Source organism: Misgurnus anguillicaudatus, chromosome 22, assembly GCF_027580225.2.
Source record: "Misgurnus anguillicaudatus chromosome 22, ASM2758022v2, whole genome shotgun sequence".
Lineage (NCBI taxonomy): Eukaryota > Metazoa > Chordata > Actinopteri > Cypriniformes > Cobitidae > Misgurnus > Misgurnus anguillicaudatus.
The window spans coordinates 18,224,787-18,239,276 of NC_073358.2; the positions used below are offsets into that span (position 1 = coordinate 18,224,787).

At 37.3% G+C, this 14,490-nt stretch overlaps 3 long non-coding RNA genes across 3 annotated transcripts; 2 read left to right on the top strand and 1 right to left on the bottom strand.

Moving 5' to 3' along the window:
* Positions 1-819: 819 nt before the first annotated feature.
* Positions 820-1,551, bottom strand: LOC141358881 (uncharacterized). Its single transcript, XR_012365401.1, has 3 exons — positions 1,481-1,551; positions 1,332-1,389; positions 820-1,201 (listed from the first exon to the last, which is right to left on the bottom strand). It is a non-coding gene; the product is annotated as an uncharacterized lncRNA (long non-coding RNA).
* Positions 1,552-10,274: 8,723 nt separating this feature from the next.
* LOC129449153 (uncharacterized) lies at positions 10,275-13,554 on the top strand. Its single transcript, XR_012365419.1, has 6 exons — positions 10,275-11,692; positions 11,911-12,048; positions 12,240-12,435; positions 12,528-12,612; positions 12,909-13,191; positions 13,278-13,554. It is a non-coding gene; the product is annotated as an uncharacterized lncRNA (long non-coding RNA).
* A 132-nt stretch (positions 13,555-13,686) lies between these two features.
* On the top strand, positions 13,687-14,167 carry LOC141358797 (uncharacterized). The gene is made up of 2 exons (XR_012365225.1): positions 13,687-13,929; positions 14,019-14,167. It is a non-coding gene; the product is annotated as an uncharacterized lncRNA (long non-coding RNA).
* Positions 14,168-14,490: the final 323 nt, after the last annotated feature.

Consider the following 14,490-nt stretch of genomic DNA (forward strand, 5'->3'; position numbering starts at 1 on the left):
GTGGCGGATGCTTGCGATATGCGTGTGATTCTGCCATTGTGTATAGTGATGTTGACTGGTGGTAGTTCTAAAAGTAAATCAATTATAGTGTCTGCACTTGGGTGTGGTGGAAGATCTATAATTGAGTTTATGAGCTGGTTTTCTATAGTTGCCGTTTGAATTTCACTTGAGGTTTTGAATGTGAGATTTCCATAGGAGTACATGGTGATGGAGGTGACTTTGTAATGTGTATTGCATTTTGGGCAGTGAACACGTGACACAGACATGGGCATGTTGGTGATTTTGTGGTGTTGTGGGCAGATGTGGTGAACATTGATTGTTGCGCCGATGATTTCTGTGGTGACGTTTGTGGATGTGGTGGTGTGCTGCGTGGTGAGAATCATGTCAGGGTCAGGGTCTTCTTCCAGTAGGGTGCTGTCTCTGGTACTGGTGATAATTAGATTACCCTTAAAGTGGCGGACTGAAACACTACTAAGGATGTACCAAGAGCCAATGTTCAAGGTCTTCTCACCCCAATTTGTGAAGTCAATTTGACCAGTGTTGTCCGCAACTCTGTATGTTGTGTTTGGAAAGAAACGTTGATCTTGAATAAAATTGTATCCTTGACTTTCAATGTGGATGATTTGCACTTTTACATTCACCTACAATTGGGAAGTAAAAAAACAATAAGTACAACAGCTGCAAATAGTGGACCTTTGTGGCATCTTAGAAAGAGTTCATTAAAAGAATGCAATTACTTACTCTTTGAAATTCATTTTCAATTTTCAGGACATCACAGATTGGAACCACTTTGTCACTTTCTGTGACCTTCAGTGTCGTGTTGTAGCTATAGTCTAGCCCCTTAATACACATCATCCGTGATTTGAACCCGAAGAGGACTTCTTGAGTCTGATCTACTCTTGATTGTTGCACAACTATGTTCTGCAAGTGCACTGGGGTCCTGTTTATTAAGGTAAGAGGGGCAAAGATAAAGTTGACATCAAATGCATTTCAACAATTTTAAGTAAAAGTTAGTGTTACCTCTGCAAATTCACCATTTGGAATTCAGAGTGCAGCTCTGGCTTGAACACAACCACTCTTTGTATCTTGAGTTTCTCTTGAATTTGTGCCTCAAAATAAGGGCGCTTGGCACCCCGTTTAAGGCTCGAAACATTATGTATATACCCTTTAACAGATTCGGTTTTTCTTTGGTCATTCATGTCTGGTAAAGGACAAAAATAAACGTAAGAGAAGAATCTCAAGTCTCAATTTTCGCTTTCAATTAACTCAACTTTAAGGCAATCAAGTTAAAACATTAATTAACCATAACCATTTTAGAGTGTTTGTAATACCTTAAGTTGAAGTATTGAAGTTTGGCTTGAAACAGGGCAAGACTTGAGTTGCTGGGATCTAGAATGTGTGCATTTAGTCATTTAGAAAACAAGAGAATTCACAAAGTGCAAAGAAACTTAATATTTTAGTGCTGTAAACTAAGTGTTACCTTCTGCAGATTTGGATGATTGGGCTGGTTTATGAGGCCTCCTTTTTTCTGTCAGAGTTGTAAAGAAATACATTAGACATTTAGGATTTCCATTTTTTGTGTCAAGAAAACACATGATTTTTGTCAATCAAGACAGAATTAAAAAAAATTATTTTTGTCTAAGGTATTTTAACTGATGTTATTAAAACAAATTAAGTTTAAATAGATCTAATATTATATAACAAAAAGCAAATACCTGAATATTTTAATAATGCAAGTAACCTTCTTTCAATTTTGTCTGGCACAAGTGGCACAACAAATGGTATCTAGTATTATTTATATGGTATTTCTGAATATGTTTCACCTGTTTTTAATAAAGTAGTGATAATGAGGTAAATAGTTCAGGTGAAAAGGATTTAAATTTAACATTTAAATAGTGCTTTTTGAACAGGAGTGTTCACTTTTTTTGTTGTTAATATAGTTCTCAATGACTCAGCTTCACAGACTTGTTAATTCAATTTGGATGTTTAAGCACCTTTTTTAGAAGTGATTACACACTGATATCTTTGTTTGTCTCACTGATTCCTTGTAAAGGAGTGGAATATAAAATGGCATTTTACCTGAATGTTAAGTTTTACATTTTATCACAAACTAAAGTTTTTAATTTATATTTAAATTATTAAATCAAATGAAAAAAAAAACACAAGGTGATTGATGAATGTAATATTTACAGAGTTCTGAAATGCTATTAAGTCATTACTGCCTCCATACTCCTATTATGAGATTATTTATTTATTGCTCACCCCCTTTAATAGATAACTGCAACCTTCTCAATACTGTATTTTAAACCTGGGATGTGCCATATTGGATTCAAACCCATGACCTAAAAAGTCCTGGGTCTGTTTTTTAACCACACTCTTTTACTTGGAGTATTAGGATTAGTTCATATGCTTGGCCATAGATAATAATTAATTAGCACCAGATCTCAATTAGCAGTAAATTGGGTAGAGAAATGGGCAATGTGTTACTTCTTTCTTTCTACAGCAGGTAAGAATGTTTCAGAGCTTGTTTTGAATTCACTTTCTTTGCTTTTCTTAATATTTTATAAAACAGTGCTTTGAGGTAAAATAGTTATGTTACAAAAGACTTAAAAACATCTGAATTTGAACTATTGTTTGCCATGAACATTTAGTGGCAATGGCTTCTTTTAAATGTTGGTGTTCTAAACTACCATAACTAAACTCATAATTAGTGTCTTTGTGGGATTTAATTCTGTTACCATTTTGGTAACTAAACGTGTACAGTAACGTGTTAATGTTAAGCATTTGGTAAACTTTTTGTGATATGAACTAGTTTCGTTTTTAGAACAGTAACTGTTCACAAGGATTACAATCACCAAAACAAGTGTACTACAACTTTTGTGTGTGTGTGTGTGTGTGTGTGTGTGTGTGTGTGTGTGTACCTGGTAATTATCACGTTGTGGGGACCAATTGTCCCCACAAAGATAGGAATACCAGTGTTTTTGTGACCTTGTGGGGACATTTTGATGTCCCCATGAGGAAACAAGCTTATAAATCAAACAAAATGATGTTTATTGAAAATCTAAGGTACAAGAAAGTTTTCTGTGATGGTTGGGGTTAGGGAATGGGGTAGGTAAGGGGAATATAATATACAGTTTGTACAGTATAAAATGCATGACGTCTATGGAATGTCCCCACAAAACATGGAAACCAGAATGTGTGTGTGTACCACCTACAAATCTGTCTGGTATTATAAAGTTACACCAAATTAAAAGTTAATGCATGCCTAACTATGCTTTATTTTCTTTTTTTATGTGTGGTGGTGTATTGGTAAAAGGCTGCAAGTTGAGGTAAGTGAGAATTTTTTTTTTTTAATCAAAGTATTTATTTGCTGTATAAAAAAAAAAAAACTTTAACCATACATGGCTAATAAGACTTATGTTTCTTGTGTGCTGAAAGACTTTGTAAAAGACTGCGCATTGACGTAAGTCAAATGTTTAATTATTATTAAAATACTACTTTAATTAATTGTAGTTGTTTGAATGCCAAGTGTTATCCACTTGTGTTGTAAGATAAATGAGACTGAAGTTTTATATGTAATGTTTTGTTGTTTTTACAGATGCCACGGCCAAAGAAGAGGTCTGCAATAGCGAAGAGGCTATATGCCGAACGATGTGTTACAGAGGCTGCACCGCTTCCTCTTAAAACAAGTCAAGCAGAGGCTGCACAGCTCCCTCTTAAAATAAGTAGAGCCGAGGTATCGCCACTTCCTCGTAAAACTAAGGTAGACTTGTCAGGAATTGCTGGCAAGTGCCATTGTGCAAAACCCCAGCAGGTTCCACTCCGTCCTGCAATAAAACGGGTAGAGGCTGCACCGCTCCCTCTTAAAACAAGTGTAGCCGAGGTTTTGCCGCTTCCTCGTAAAAAAATGGTAGGTTTGCCTGATGCAGGCAAGCTGTGGAAAACTATGGAAAACAAAGGTAAAACTATGGAAAACCAATCCAAAACCAAATCAATAAACCATCCAAACCCAATGAACTCTGAATCAAACTGTGAAATTTCCAAAAATGTACATGAAATTGCTCTGAAAGCTTTACCTGCAAGTGTTGAATTTCCACAGAAACCAGTGCTAAAAGGTTCCTTTCATCAAGGTGATGCCCGTTTTGGAGATTCACGCAACAGACAGTGTGGTGCTGTCAGTCTAACAGCAGTGTTGACAAGCAAGATGAAGAATGTGCTGACCTGGTCAACACGAGATCTTGATGGTGTTTTGGTGGCAGGAACACAGCTTTATGAAACTTTACGAAACCAGGGTAACATAAATGACCAGGAAGCCATGGGTAGGCATTACATTGCAGTCCATGAATTACCAAGGAGACATGTGCTGGGTAATACAGTCTTTTACATTGAGTACACAGATTCTCTGACCGGATTGGTAAATGTTGATGTTTACGATGAAGCAGTTAGCAGTGTGGTTATGCCACTTGATGTAGCTCTTCAGCAAACTCTACTGAGTGCTGATGCCTTTCTTTTGACTATATCTGCCAACACGTGTGCGGTCATTAAGCAGGGATCATGGTATGCTTTTGTTGATTCTCATGCTGTCAAAACAGAGACAAGTTACGTTGCTTATCACAGCAGTATACAATCCTTGTACAACTACATTAACGAGATTGCAATGTCATTTGGTGTAAATGAGCCACTATTTGAGATAACCGGAGTTATGGTTCATACAGATGCTGATGACTCTCAGTTGCTGGAAGCAGATAACAGCAGTCTTCCTTGTTCTTCCAGTAAGGTGCTTTACAGTGAAATTGTAAAACGCACACCCAAGGTATGTGAATCTGTGATGACGGAGGTTAGAACATCTGACTTTTCATTACCTGATGCTATAGTTTCAAATGCAAAAAGTAAGAACCTTCCAATACATACAGACCAAAATGTGTTCCAAAGTAAAGGGAAAAAGGCAAAAAGAAAGCAGTTTGATTTCCCAGATAAACAGTTGTCAAAATGCAATGTTGAAAATGTTGTAACTGATGACATTATTATTACTGACATTACTATTCCAGACATATTATTTTGTCCTTTGACTCATGAAGATCAGCAAGCTTTATGTAAAGTTGTACTTCTGACAAATGATAACAGTGACCGTAATGTTGTTATAAACTTTGGTCCAATTGCAGGTCCGTGTCAGACTAAGAGTATAAAAGCAGATGGCAATTGTTTTTTTAGATCACTGGCAGATGTGATATGTGGAAGCGAAGAGAAACATTTGAAAATTCGCCGTGCAGTTGTCAAACATCTGAAAACGAATGGTCCGATGTTTCAGAGGTATGTCAGAAGTGAGTATGCTTCAGTAGATGACTATTTGACACAATCTAGAATCTTTTATTCTGGGTCATGGGTCACTGAAATCGATATATTTGCCGCTTCTGATCTGTTTAAAACCACCATAATGACATTTAATAATGGCAGATGGAGTGCTCATAACCCTAGTGGAGAGGTATTGACACCTAATGCAATTTATTTAAACAATTGTAACAATAATCATTATGAAGTTGTGATATGTGTTAAGCACAGAGATCAAGACTATGTTTGTGCTGGAGCATGTGACAATGGAACATCAAATGAGACGGCGAGTAAGCCATGTTTGCGAAAAAGAAAGGTAAGCGATGCTACAGAATCTTCTGCAAACAAGAGACATAGGAAGAGATACTCTAACAATAGTGAGTACAGACAAAAAAAACTGAAGTCCATGAAAACAAAATACTGTCATGATACTGATTACAGGAATAGTAAACTTGACTCTGCCAAAGCAAAATACTGTCATGATGCTCTTTACAGGGAAAGTAAACTTGACTCTGCCAAAGCAAAATACTGTCATGATGATCTTTACAGGAAAAGTATACTTGACTCTGCCAAAGCAAAATACCGTCATGATGTTGCTCACAGGGTGAGTAAACTTAAAAATCTTTATGATGCCTATCACAAAAATGTTGATGCTCGTATGGTTAAATGTGAACGCTCCAAGAGAAAATACCTTCAAAATCTGGCCTTTAAGGCAAGAGTACATGAGTTTTCCAGAAAGAAATACCTTCAAACAAAGAAGGAACAAAAACAAATTGATTCTATTATTGCTCATTTTCGCCAGGAAGTAAGTAGAGGACCAGAGTTTGCGTGCTGTGTCTGTCACCGTTTACTTTTCAGAAAGCAAGTAAAAGAATGCAAAACTGAATGCTATGAAAAGAAAGGAGAACGAATTGCTGCTTTGGCCAGAAGATGCATCACACTGAGGTATGTTCATGTTTGTGATGAGAGATGTTCTGGTAATTCTAATGTTTCTTCTGCAGAGTGCAAACTGTGGATCTGTCCAACATGTCATCGAAAAATCTTATATGGACAATTGCCTGCGGAAAGTGTTGCTAACAACATGCATTTGGTGGATATTCCATTTCAGCTGAAATGTCTTAATTCATTAGAACAACATCTTGTTGCTCGTAACATTCCTTTTTTGAAATTGCTTTGTCTCCCCCGTGGGAAACAACGGGGTTGTCATGGGCCAGTTGTCTGTGTGCCTGTAAATGCTTCTGACATCTGTAATATTCTTCCACGAAATGAATGTGATGACATGATGGTAAGGATCAAACTGAAGCGCAAGTTAACGTACAAAGGGCATTACGAGTATAAGTATGTGCACACTGATCGTGTTAGAAATGCTTTGAAATATTTAATCAGGTGCAATAGGTGGTATAAAGATGTTGAGATAAATGAATGGTGGGTCAACTCTTTGGATGAACCGCCAGAGAATGTTGTTTGTGATGAAATGCAGGAACAAACTGCTGAAGCTGAAAATGGTAATGGGCAAAAGGATCCTGAAGAAGAAACTGAGGAAGACTTGACCTATATCAAAGAGCAATGTGGTCTTTTGTCTGACACGTCATTACAACCTGTTGATGTTGGTTGTGAAATAATTGATCAGCATTTTCAGGATGTATTAAATGTTGCACCAGCTGAAGGTAAGAGTCCTGTTAAATTGCTATCTGATAAAACAAATGAAGCTAAATGTTTTCCTGTTCTTTTTCCAACTGGTGGCCCAACATTTCATGATGACAGGGAAGTAAAAATCACACTGTCCCGATACCTAAATGCGAGAATTCTGAATGCAGATGGGCGTTTTGCACAAAACACAGACTTTATATTTTATGCACAGTATTTGTCAGAATTGGATCAAATTGTGTCTAACGTTTCTATTGCTTTACGAAAAGGTTCAGACAAGAGTTTGTTACAGGCAGTTACATCAGATGTGCTCACTAACCCGGAATCGTTAACCAAGTTGCTGAATTACGATGAAGGCTACAAGTTTTTAAGGCCAGTCCGTGGAACACCGCCATATTGGCAAAGCACTCAGAAAGATCTTTTTGCTCTCATCAGACAACTAGGTATTCCAACTTTCTTTGCATCATTTAGCTCAGCAGATCTAAGGTGGCCTGAAATGATCAAAACCATTCTTATTCAAGAAGGTAAGAATTTAAATGTTGATGAGCTTGATTGGTCTGAAAAATGTGGGCTGATTAGAAGAAATCCAGTCACTGCTGCAAGAATGTTTGACCATAGGTGGCATTGTTTTTTGAAAGATGTAATTATGTCTCCTGCTCAACCTATTGGAAAGGTCATCGATTACTTTTACCGTGTGGAATTTCAGCAGCGTGGATCTCCTCATGTTCATTGTCTGTTTTGGGTAGAAAATGCTCCAAAGTTAAATGAAGATAATGAAGACAATGATGCTTTGGTTGCTGCATTTGTAGATCGTTACATCACTTGTGAGATCCCTAGTGAGGATGATTCTGAATTGTATGAGACAGTCAACAGTGTTCAGAAGCACAGCATCAGACATTCTAAGACATGTCGTAAGAAAAACACAGTTTGTAGGTTTAATTTCCCACGGCCACCATCTGGTCGCACATTTATATCAAGAGCCTATTTGGGGCAATGCAATGATGAAAATGAGACTGCAAGTGCAGTTTTGAAGAAAATTAAAAGTGCCTTAACAGATTTTGATGTCAGTTTTGTTTCAACAGATGCATTATTTCAATCAATTGGGATTGATCAGGCTGTGTTTGAGAAGGCTTACAAGAAATGTTCAAAGAAGAAAAGTGTTGTCTTGAAACGAAATCCAAATGATGTTTGGGTAAACCAGTATAATAAACATCTTATACGTGCATGGCACGGCAACATGGATATCCAGTATGTCACTGATGCTTACTCTGTAGTGGTTTATATTATTAGTTATATCACAAAAGCAGAGCAAGAAATTGGACTGTTGCTGCAACGTGCACAGAATGAAGCGTTGGATGGAAATCATGAAGCAAGATCAGCTTTGAAAAGGTTGGGAAGCATATATTTACACAACAGGGAAATCTCTTCTCAAGAGGCGGTGTATCGACTAACAGGTATGCACTTGAAAGAATGTTCTCGCAAAGTCCAGTTTATTCCAATTGGCACAGACCCTGTGAAAATGAGTTTACCTCTGCATGTGCTGCAAGCTGAGCAGTCAGGTGAGAAAAGCACTATTTGGATGAAGAGTCTCGTTGACAGGTACAAGAGTAGACCCAAAACACAAAATTTTGATGTTATGTGTATTGCAAGTTTTTGTTCAGAATACAGGATATTGTCACAATCTGAGATTTCTTCACAAAAGTCCTCCAAAGACAAAGTGATCAAGCTTAACAACAACTGTGGCTATATGATACGAAGAAGTCGAACCAAGCCAGCAGTGGTCAGGTATCCGAGATTTTCACCAACAAAGGATCCAGAGAAGTACCACCATTCATTGTTACAACTTTTTTTTACCACATTATGAAGATTGGCAGCTGAAACCAGATAATTTTAACACTTATGAAGATTTCTACAACCATGGTGCTGTAAAATGTGGAAGTAGTCTAGCAAGTGTCAAGTGTACTGTTGATGCAAATCGAGCAGTTTTTGAAAAGGAAAGTGATAAAATAAATAGAGCTCAACAGCTTTTAGAGCAAGGTGTCGATTTAGAAGATGCTTGGGCTCTATTGTGCCCTGAAACTGAAAAAGAACGTGATGAATGTTTAAATCTAAAGAAGCAACGAGTATTGCCAGATGAAGATGATTCTGGCACACTTATTCCAGATCTTGCAGCAAATGCTCAAACTGCATTCACAATTGATACTAGTAATGTTACAATGTCTAGAGATGAAGCATTGAGTTTACTAAGATCTTTAAACGCTGAACAATCTGCAGTATTTCACAAAGTCCGCAAATGGTGTCTACAGAAAGTATATGGTGAAAATTCTGAACCATTTTTCTTGTTTGTTACAGGTGGAGCAGGCACAGGAAAAAGTCATTTAATCAAAGCAATTCATTATGAATCTTGTAGGCTCTTATCTCAGCTATCTGATAACCCTGATGATAGAACTGTGATTTTATGTGCCTCAACAGGTGTAGCTGCTTACAACATTGGTGCCGCAACCATCCACAACACCTTTTCTATTGGTGTTAATGTCAAATTGCCATATCAACCTTTAAGTGATGACAAAATCAATTCTCTGCGTTCCAAAATGGCTTGTTTGCAAATCTTGATCATTGATGAGATATCCATGGTTGACCATCACCTTTTGTCTTATGTTCATGGCAGGCTGCGACAAATCAAGCAAACTGGTGACTACTCTGTATTTGGAAAAGTAAGCATTATTGCTGTAGGAGATTTCTATCAGCGTCCGCCTGTCAAAGGTACTCCCCTCTATGCCGATGCAAAAGGAGTGAATCTTTGGGATAACATCTTTGAAATTGCTGAATTAACAAATGTTGTTAGGCAAGAAGATGCATCTTTTGCAGAAATGTTAAATCGTCTGAGAGTTCGTAAAAAAATGAATCTCTGAGTCTAAGTGACATTAACATGCTGAAGCAATGTGAAACTGGTGAGGTATGTACTGATATTCACATATTTCCTACAAATTCTGAAGTTGATGAATATAACATGCTCATGCTTCATGAGTGTTGTCCAGATGTGATCAGTATTCGAGCTCGAGATTTTGTGAGGAATCCTAAAACTTGACGAATGGAACCCAAGGTTGGAATGCATACAAAATTTTTCAACTCTTGTTTATCTACCTTCGTTTCCTTGGGTGTTGGGGCAAGAGTAATGTTAAAGAAAAACGTGGATGTTTCTGATGGCCTTGTTAATGGAGCATTTGGCACTGTTGTCCACATAAGTGAAAGTCAGAAACATGATGATGACAATGACAATGATTTCCCCTCAGCCATTCACGTAGTCTTTGATGATCCAAATGTTGGTAAAGTTCAGCGATTAAACCAACAGCCGAGATTTTCCAAAAACGCAACTGTAATTGAAGCACAAGAAGATCATGTCACAAATGATGGTGGCATAAGACGTCAGTTTCCACTGAAATTGGCATGGGCGTGCACTGTACACAAAGTGCAGGGGCTTACAGTAGATAAAGCTGTTGTATCACTTGACAAGATCTTTGCTCCAGGACAAGCATATGTTGCATTGAGTCGTGTGAGAACCATCGATGGATTGATCATTCAAAACTTCAAGGAGTCTGCCATATATTGCAATAATAAAATTGAGCAAGCAATGAAAAATATGGTCAAATTCTCTTTAGAGAACAACGGTTTCAGAAATACACCGGGTATATTTAGAATTGCTCTTCATAATGTGCAAAGTCTTCAAGCTCACATTCAAGATGTTCGAGCTCACAGACAGCTTTTGAATGCAGATTGCATTTGTTTAACTGAAACATGGTTAAAAGCTGAAGACAAGGAAGATGAAGTACAGATACCAGGATTTAATTTTAAGCATAATCCAAGAGCTAATTGTTATGATAACAGCAGTCTGCTTTTCAGTAATTTAAAACACCAACGAGGAGGAGGAGTTGGAATATACTGTTGTCAAAATGTGGTTTCTAATGTCATCATTCCAGAACCTTGTAATTTGGAATGTCTCTACTTGACAATTCCACATGTGAATTTAAATGTTGCACTGCTGTACAGGCCTAATTCATATCCAATTGACATGTTTCGACTAAATGTATCACATGTCATTGCTGAGCTGGAGAAACATGCCGGAACCAAACTAATTATGGGGGACTTCAATGAAGATATCATAACATCATCTACTATTAGGATGTTGATGGAATTTAATGGATACAGTCAACATGTGCAACATCCAACAACTGAAAAACGTACATTAATAGATCACGTGTATGCTAAAGATGTGCAAAATATTTCAGTTGAAATTAGTTCGACATATTATAGTTATCACGAGGCAGTGCTAGTTACGGTATGGTAATATGTATGTTTATTGAACACTATATGACTTTGATTTCTCTTGTCTATTTGTCTTTGTGTCTGTCTGTTCTACAATGTGATGCTAACACTGAGAGTGATGTCTACAAAATGCTGTACAGGTTTGCAACTGGTAAAGGTATGCTACTAATCTATCTATATCAAACGGTTTACTTAAAGATGCATCAGTTTTATTTGGTACTACCATATCAACAAGGAAGAAAGTCATGTAAGGTATTTTGCTTGTATGGAATGTATGCCCATTCCAAGATATTTGTATTACTGTATGGTCTCTCTTTCTATATCCCAAGTGCCAACCATGGTAAGAATCAAAGATGTCCAGATTACTAGCAACTGCATTCCAGCTTTTATCCAGGTATCACAGAGTCCTACATTTCACTTAACACCTAGTCTTTCTAGAACTTCAAAGCTACACACAGACACGTTTTTTGTAGTATTTGGTGTATAGCTGAGAATGTTTTTGTGCACATAGCTTATAAATTTAATTACATTTCAAAGCAATTTCAAAATGACTAAATGTTTCAGATTTTTAGGTGACTTAATTTATATTACTTCTGTTTAATTTCTACATAGCACAAGCCATCCATACAACACTGGGGGGGGGGGGGTCAAACCGCATAAGAAGCGTCCAACAAAGACTGCCTGCATTCCTACGCAACTAATTTCATAGCACTACATAAAGAGTCAACATGGAGAAGCCCACAATAAAAGGTCAATTTAAGGCTATATTTTACCTCTGTATATAAAAATCTATTATTTTAACCTTTTAAATGTTAAAGTTTTGCTTAGTCCAATAAAATATTTTTTCAGCTAATAAATCACCGTGAATTATTAACTTTTGTAAATTTGTCATGGTTAAAGTTTTACTTTTATTTAAACACTATGTGTTTTTTTATTTTCAGGTTACCAAAATGCACTGATGCTGAAAATCTACATTCTCATCATGACTCATCTGTGAACTATAAATGTATTGTCTATTGGTCCTAAGCACAGATGAACCCACTAACAATACATTTTCAGCTTTGTACAACTTCAAGACTAATGAGAACATTCTGAGATTCAAAATCTCCTATAAAGATATGAACTACATACAAAAAGGTTATTTAAGAAACGGTTTTCACATAACTTGCTAAATGTTTTATAGTACACCCTTCAATTAAGTCATAAACATAAAAATATTTTGCTTTCAGATTTTCTGCTAACATCATTCCCTCTACATACTCATCATTATGCTGTGCCTCATGAGCTGGTATGAAGTAAACAACATATTTAAAGGTAAATGAAGTGTGTATTATGTGTGCAAAACCTTAAAATACACTTTAATCATGAATCATGCATTAACCCACTAACTATTCATTTTACCGTTTTAAATGGTGCATTGACACATCTGTGGATGCACTGGGACACATCATCAGTGAACTTTTCAGAGATCCTTTGGTAGTTTGGATGTCAACATCACACACTCTCTTGGTTGACTCAGCTGGGATTGTTTGGGTCCCCAATTGTGGCCCACCATCACTGACCCACTTTTTTAAACCAAATTAACATTAAGGCTTTCTTTGCTCCTGTAGGTTAGACTATCTTACACTGGGAACAGCCAACAAAGCCTATTCATCCAACCTCAACACTGCTCACTGTGAACTTTCCAGCTCATCCTCTGACCCCCCCCCAGAGATCCTGGTATTTGTCCCTAACACTCATTCGCCTCTTCCATGCATCCCTTAGAAGGAACTGTCAATAATACTAAGATGACCCGGTTTGCAGGAATGCATGTCAGCACCATATGAAGAGGTTGATGTTACAATGACTATCCAGATCAACCCACAATTCCAAGTCTAATGCTGATGAGAGCAGGTTGGCAATCAATGTCACAATAATCAACATTCATAAAGCTCCAAATGTTTTTCCTACCATTGCACTGAAAAAAGTTTCTGCCACAGACCTCAGGACCCGATTGTGTCACCAGCAGTAGAAGTCCTATCCTACAGCTGTCAAGCAGAAACTATGATCATTGTCACAGAAGGGGAAATCTGCAGAGAGTGTTGGTATGTTGCTCTTTCACCTGCAAATCATGGCCAGCTTGAACATTAAGGCTTTCTTTGCATCTTGTAGGTTAGACTATCTTACACTGGGAACGGCCAACAAAGCCTATTCTTCCAACCTCAACACTGCTCACTGTGAACTTTCCAGCTCATCCTCTGACCCCCCCCCAGAGATCCTGGTATTTGTCCCTAACACTCATTCTCCTCTTCCATGCATCCCTTAGAAGGAACTGTCAATAATACTAAGATGACCCGGTTTGCAGGAATGCATGTCAGCACCATATGAACAGCTCTACAGCTGTCATGCAGATACTATGATCATTGTCACAGAAGGGGAAATCTGCAGAGAGTGTTGGTACGTTGCTCTTTCACCAGCAAATCATGGCCAGCTTGGATCATGAACTTGATACTCCGTGACTGGGCCTTTCTGATGTTATTCCATGTCAGCCTGCCATGTAATTTGTTTCTATGCTTTAAAGACACAAGCACAGTTCAATACCTACTGTGAAAATCTGAGGCCTTTGGACTGCTGTACTGCAACTTGAAAAATGTGAGCTTAAAAGATTTTTAAATGCATTCTGATTGTAGGATGTTTTTATCATTGTTACTCATTTTAACATTGTTTTCCCCTTCTTCTAGTGAAAACAACAGACTCTACAATCAATTTAGAGAATATCCATAAAATAATTTCAGCTATGAATACTCAATCATCCAAGTAATATTACTATGCAATACAACTGGTATGGATGGCTTGTATTATAAATAAATACAACATTGATGAAAATGTACTTGGTCTCTGACATTTATTGATTGGAATTCTTAGTATAAGGTGAATTATGCTACTATAGAAATCTCATTTAAATTTGGGTATCTTGTTACATGTACTAAATTTGGTTTTATGAGCAGAGTAGTTAAATATGTCTTAAATTTATCAGTAGTGAAATTTGGTTCCATGAACCCTACAAATTAAAGGCGGAGTCCATGATGTTTGAAAGCCAATGTTGATATTTGAAATCACCTAAACAAACACGCCCCTACCCCAATAGAATCTGGACCTTCTGTTGATAGACCCGCCCCACACATACGCAAACCGGCATTTGATTTGATTTGA